Genomic DNA, 6,964 nt, shown 5'->3' with positions numbered 1-6,964 from the left:
CTGGTTCAGAAGTGGAACAGCCAGGACCTGAACCGGTGCCCATACGGGATGCTGGCACTGTGGACAGGGGCTTACCCGACTGCGCCACAGCGCCAGCCCTGGCAGGCTGTGTTTTAACAAAGCTTTCTAGGCAATCTGGACGCAATGCTCAAGTTTGAGTCAGGCGGGACCAGTTGACTGTATTTCCTCTTTCCTTCTTTCACTTCCTAGCGTCCTCTCTTCCTTCCTGTGTGCTTCCAGCCTTTCTCTCCCACAACTAGCAACACCTGCTCAGAGGCCCCTGGGATTCTGTGAGACCTTTTGCTGGATCACAAGGAACATGAAGATGGAGGATGATTGAACTCCAGAAAGCTGCTCATTCTCCCAGCTGCACACCTGAGAGCGGGCCTCCCCGGGTGAGCTAGGAGAGGTGCTGATGGTCATCTCAGGCCGTGATACCAAGTGAGTGGGAGACAGCAGTGAGTCCAGGCCAGGTATGGAGCCTGTGCCGTCCCGCAGCCAGCCTCATCTGATCTGAAGGGTGTTTGGAGCGAAATGGCATAGGAAAGAAGAACAGCTGGGAGGAGAGTTTAGGGAGTGGCCATAGGCGACGGCAAAGAGACCTGGAGCAACTGAACTACTCAGAGCAACACACAATCCAGCGCCAGCAGGATGGACTTAGTGCACTACATTAACGTTTCCTGCGGGCTCAAATCTGGGGCTGGTATCCCGTGGATGTTCAGGGAAAGAGTGACATCTAAAGGCTAGAGACCCGGGGACGCTCATGGTATGAATGCAAGAAGAAGATACAGCCCAACTGGTTCTTTCCATAAATCTTTGCCAAGTACTAGCAATTCGCTGTAGCACGTGCTGGAGTTTAAGCATGAGAAAGAGCTGGTACCGTGGCCCCTTCTATCAAGGTCTCCATCCAGATCCTCAGCCATGCTGTGACCCAAGACAGCTCAGGGATGCTGAATTCCAAGGATTCTTCCTAGGGATTGAATTTCAGTCCCAACCCCACCACCAAATTCTCATGTTGAAGCCTAACCCCCAATGTGACCATATGTGGAGATAGGGCCTTTAACGAGGCAATTAAGGCCAGCGCCACGGCTCACTAGGCTAATCCTCCGCCTTGCAGCGCCGGCACACTGGGTTCTAGTCCCAGTCGGGGCGCCGGATTCTGTCCCGGTTGCCCCTCTTCCAGGCCAGCTCTCTGCTGTGGCCAGGGAGTGCAGTGGAGGATGGCCCAAGTGCTTAGGCCCTGCACCCCATAGGTGACCAGGAGAGGCACCTGGCGCCTGCCTTCGGATCAGCGCGGTGCGCTGGCCGCAGCTCACTGGCCACGGCAGCCATTGGAGGGTGAACCAACGGCAAAGGAAGACCTTTCTCTCTGTCTCTCTCTCTCACTGTCCACTCTGCCTGTCAAAAAATAAAAATTAAAAAAAAAATTTTTTTAATTAAAAAAAAGAGGCAATTAAATAAAGATGGAGCCATAATCTAACAAGATTATGGGCCTTATAAGAAGAAACACAAGGGGCTGGCCCTGTGGCATAGCAGATAAGGCTGCCGTCTGTCATCCCAGCATCCCATATGGGCCTGGTTCGAGTCCCAGCTGCTCCACTTTTGATCTAGCTCCCTGCTAATTGCCTGGCCCAAGTCCTTGGGCCCCTGCACCCACGTGGCAGACCCAGCAGAAGACTGGCTCCTGGCTTTGGATTGGTGCAGCTCTGCTATTGCAGCCATTTGAGGAGTGAACCAGTGGGTGGAAGACTCTCTGCCTCAGCCTCTCTGTAACTCTGCCTTTTAAATAAATAATTTAAGGCCAGCGCCACAGCTCACTTGGCTAATCTTCCACCTGAGATGCCAGCACTCCGGGTTCTAGTCCCAGCTGGGGCACCAGATTCTGTCCTGGTTGCTCCTCTTCCAGTCCAGCTTTCTGCTGTGGCCCGGGAAGGCAGTGGAGGATGGCCCAAGTGCTTGGGCCCTGCACCCGCATGGGAGACCAGGAGGAAGCACCTGGCTTCTGGCTTTGGATCAGCACAGTGCGCCAGCCGTGGCAGCCATTTGGGGGGTGAACCAATGGAGGGAAGACCTTTCTCTCTGTCTCTCTGTCTCTCTCTCACTAACTCTGCCTGTCAAAAAAAAATTTTTTTTTTTAAATGAAGAAACACCAGGTGGGCTATCCTGCCTACCTACCTACCTATATACCTCTCTAGTCTTTCTATGTCTATCTCTATTTCCATCTCTCTATCTCTATCTGTATCTCCATCATCTCCCACCATGTGAAGCCACAGCAAGGAGGCAGCCTTGGAGGAGCCAGGAGGAGGGCCCTCACAGACTGATTTGGCCAGCGCCTTGATCTTGGATTTCTCAGCCTACAGAACTGGGAGAAGATACACTTCTGCTGTGTAAGCCATCAAGTCTATGGTGTTTTGCTAGGGCAGACAAAACTGACGACTACGCCTTCCTCTGCCCAGTCACACCACGCTGTCCGGCCGTGTGGTTATCACGCAGGTTGGGGCAGCAGGAAGTCTGCATGGCGGCCTTTGCCAAGCGTTAAATAAGAAGCAGAGCCCATGGTTCCCCTTCTTGTGCTGTGTTCTTGCTAATGCACCCACATTAGCAGGTGGGAAACTGGGACACCCATCTTCTCTTTTTTGCCCCTGCTTCTCTGCTTTCCAATTGAACACACATCTTGGCCTTTCTGTCACCTGCTTCTCTATTTTCCTCTGGTTTCCTCAATCCCCCAAAGTCCAAAAAGCAGCAGGCGTTTCTTTTGTGACCTCTAATTCTACCTTTACTCCTCCTGACTCGGTAAGTCTTAATAGGGAACCTAAGTGTCTATTCCACATCCCTGAAAATGTCTATGGGAACAGATTCTCCAAGTCCATTTCTTGGTATGAAAGAGCAACAAAAGGATTTAAAGAACCCTGCCTTGCTAGGTCACTGTCCTGTTGCATAAACCTGCTTTTCCATAGCAAAGCTGACACTTTGATCCTCCTTGGCACTCAGTTCTCCCCTGGTCCATAAGGATGCCCAGGGTGTATTAGAGGGAAGATTACGTCTGGGAAAGGCAAAAGAGCAAAGTGCTTTGAAACAAAAAAAATTTATATATACATACAAAGGGACTTTAACAAACGGGAAAACTGGGATTAAAAGATGTTTATTTGGATGCAAAAATTTTGAAATCCATGCAATTTTTCCATGACCTTCTAGAGACCCCTCATATATGGAGACTCGTTTCTAACCGAAAAGGTCATGCTTTATCGACTTCACCAGCTTCTTTCATCTGAAATGATGTCTTCGTCTTTCCATATTAGCACACAGAGCTCCACTGTTCTCACCTCTACCTCCCAGGCCAAGTCGCTAATTTCTCTCACCTAGACAACTTCAGTCCTCTCCTAACTGATCACTGGCTTCCACTCACAACTTGCCATAGTCTGTTCTCCAGTGGGAAAAAAACCAAACAAACAAAGGTATTTTAAAAATGAAATTTGTTAGTGTCAAGACTTCTGCTTCTGTGTGGATGGAGTGGCTTGCAGCAAGTCATTGCTCCTGAGAAGGAAACTGGAGGAGCGGGTGTTTAGTCTAGTGGTTAAGATACCCTCAATCTGTACTGAGTACCCTGGTTCAATGTAAAGTTCCAGTTCCAGTCTCCACTTCCTGCCAGTGCATACCCTGGGAGGCAGCAGCTCAAGTAATCGGGTCCCTCCCAACCACGAGGGAGAGCTGGATGGAGTCCCCAGTTTGGATTTGGGGTGTGAACCGGTAGGTGGGAGTTCTATTTACCTGTCTATCTATGCATCTATCCATCTCTCTGCCTCTCAAATAAATAATAGATTTGAATCAGGTGAACTGAGTTTTACCAAACCTGCAACCTGGAATTGATTCAGCTTAGTCCCTGCCTGGAACGGATGAAAGTGATCTTAACTCACTCTATTCTCCGAGCAGACAAATGAACCCTCTCTGGTGGAAGATCACATCATCTGGGGTCCCTGCAGCTTTTTGTATACACAATGCCCAGCATTCAATAAGAAATGAGTAGGCATGCCAAGAGACAAAGCCATTTAATCAAACACCAGACGGTGGAGCAGGCCCAATAGGTAATCCAGGAAGATTAAAGGAACCATGAGTTTAATATGTTCCAACAACAAATGAAAAAATAAGGTCAAGAAAGGCACTTTTTAAAGGAGTATTTCAGCAGAGAATTGGATCTATAAAAATAACGGAATGGACATTTTTAGAACTGGAGAGCAAACCTGAGATTAAGAACTTGGTAGATGATTTGTAAATCAGAGGTTGCTTTTATGCTTAAAGCCTTAAAACAGCTTAGAAAAAAAATCAAAAAACCTTTACCCAGGTCTTCCAGCCCCGCATGATCCAACCGCTACCTGGCTGCTGATCTCAGCCCTCTCCGCCCCCCCCCCCCCCCCAATGCCTCACTCTTTCTGGCCTTCCTCTGGCCTTCCTCTGCCCTAACACCTTCCCACCGCAGGGCCCGTCACTACCCACTTCCTCTGTCTAGAGCTTCCTTCCCCCAGCGTTACGCGTGGCGCCCTCCCCCAGGTCGCTCAGGCCTCCCTTCCTGTGTCATCTCCTCCGCGGGCTGGTGGGAAAGCACCGCCAAGGACTCTCAGCGTCAAGGCCACTGGAAATCCTGTGAGAAGCACACGCTGGACGTGCTCAGAGATTTCCACACTTCTCGTTTCTGCTTGTTGCCTCCTTTTTGAAGGGGAAAAAGCATCTATGCTTCCCCTCAGCGGCCTTGGGGAAAACTTCAGCATGGCTTGGAACTGGGAAATTGTTAAAAATGACTTTTCACATCCCCTCACTTCTAGGCAAGCAAGGTACACGGACTGCTGTGCAAAAGTGAATTGTTGGCCCTGCCTGTAGCTTCCTTTCCTGCTAAGTCTCCTTGGGCACATGCCCAATATCCTCTGGGGAGGAAATGCCTCAGGCTGGGTAGCAATGTAATGGGAGACACTGACCTCACATCGGTTGTGCCCCCCTTTTGAGCAACAGGGGAAAATACTTTGTATACCTGCAACCAGGAAATGCTCATTCCTAGGAGCAACCTATGTCTTTTCGTGTCCTAGTCATTTTAAAGATTTATTTATTTATTTATTTATATCTATTTGAAATGCAGAGTTACAGAGGCGAGGGTGGAGAGGAGAGAGAGAGAGAGAGAGAGAAGTCTTCCATCCACTGGGCACTCCCCAAATGGCCACAACAGCCAGAGCTGAGCCAATCTGAAGCCAGGAGCCAGGAGCTTCTTCCAGATCTCCCATGCAGGTGTAGGGGCCCAAGGACTTGGGTCATCTTCCACCGCTTTCCCAGGTCATAGCAGAGAGCTGGATCAGAAGTGGAGCAGCCAGGAACTGAGCCTTTGCCCATGTGGGATGCCAATGCTGCAGGTGAAGGCTTTACCCACTATGCCACAGTGCCAGCCCCTTTTTGTGTCCTTTGTAAATGGTCTGGTTTTTATTTTTTGCATTTATTTATCTATAAACTGACAAAAAGAAATGTTATATATTTATGGTATACAATATGTTTTTAAATATGTACAACATTGTGAAATAGTTAAATCCAGCTAACATATGCATTACCTCACATACTTATTAATCTGAAGAGAATACTTAAAGTCTACTTTTATGATTCTTTTTATGATTTTTGTGTATGTGGTACATGGTTATTTACTATAGTCACCATTTTACACAATAGATTTATCAAACTTACACCTAACAAAAATGTAAACCCTTTGACCAACATCACCCTAATACCCCTCCCTACCTACCCCAGACCCTGGTAACCACCATTCTATACCCTGCTTCTTTGGATTTCTTAGATCCATAAGTGAGATAAGATGGTATTTATCTTTCTTTGGTTGACATTTGCCACTTCTCCTTGGCTGCAGGGAAACCCAGCATCTGCCTCTAGCCACCTCCTACACGGCGGCTTTTCTTGCAGCCTCGCGCTGTAGCAGGTGTGTTCCATAGCACATGCATCCCCGTGCACAGGGTGATTGTATACTTTTCCAGCTACTTTTTGGAAGGCACTCACCAATCCTAACTGACATCTACTGGAATCACCCCAGTTAGTCAAGCTCACTCTTTGCCCAGGACCAACCATTATGCTCCAGGGGAGGTGTAGAAGGAGCAGGGGGTGTGCAGAGGTAGAACCCTACTCAACCTGGACATTATGCACCATGATTGCAATTTGAGTGGCTCTTGCCAAAGACCAACTCACTGCCTTTGTCTCAGACAATGGAAAAAAATCTAGACTTGATTTACAGGGAAGAAGGAGGAAAATGGCTTTGGGTTAGGCAGCCGATCAATTCTACTATGCAATGTTTCTTTTTTCCATTTGAATATGAGAGATAAAAAGTCAAAAAGTTTTATTTATCAGTCAGCCACTCATCTGTCAAATATTTATTGAGTCTGTGTATTGTGTAGTGGGAGGTAGGTAGTGGGAGGTTGTAATTAAGGTAGAGAAGATTCCCTATATGGAAACTGTACTTGAGTGTGTGTTTTTAACAAGATAGTACCAAATTCTTAGAAGGGAAAAGGTAGTTCTAAAAAAATGGTCCAAGGCAACAAAAACATACCCTGGAGAAAAGACAGCCTTCGATAAATCTCTTCAACACATGTTGCTGGGAAAACTGAATATCTACCTGCAGACAATTAAAGATTACTGTTTACCCTATAGCAAAAGCATCCAATTAAAAATGGATCAAATACCCACACATAAGACCTGGAACTCTGAAACTACCAGAAGAAAATATTGGCAAAACAATTGAAGACATTAACTTAGGCAAAAATATTCTGGCTAAGACCCCAAAGGCATTGGCAACAAAAGCAATAATAGACAAATGAGATGATATGTACCAGGCTAAGGACCTTCTCATGGCAAAGGAAGCAACAGAGTGAAAAGACAACCAACAGAATGGGAAAAAAAATTTGCCAACTATTCATTTGACAAGTATCCA

This window comes from Oryctolagus cuniculus, chromosome 11 (assembly GCF_964237555.1).
Source record: "Oryctolagus cuniculus chromosome 11, mOryCun1.1, whole genome shotgun sequence".
Taxonomy (NCBI): Eukaryota; Metazoa; Chordata; class Mammalia; order Lagomorpha; family Leporidae; genus Oryctolagus; species Oryctolagus cuniculus.
The sequence above is the reverse complement of the archived record's forward strand: the minus strand, read 5'-3'. Positions refer to the sequence as shown.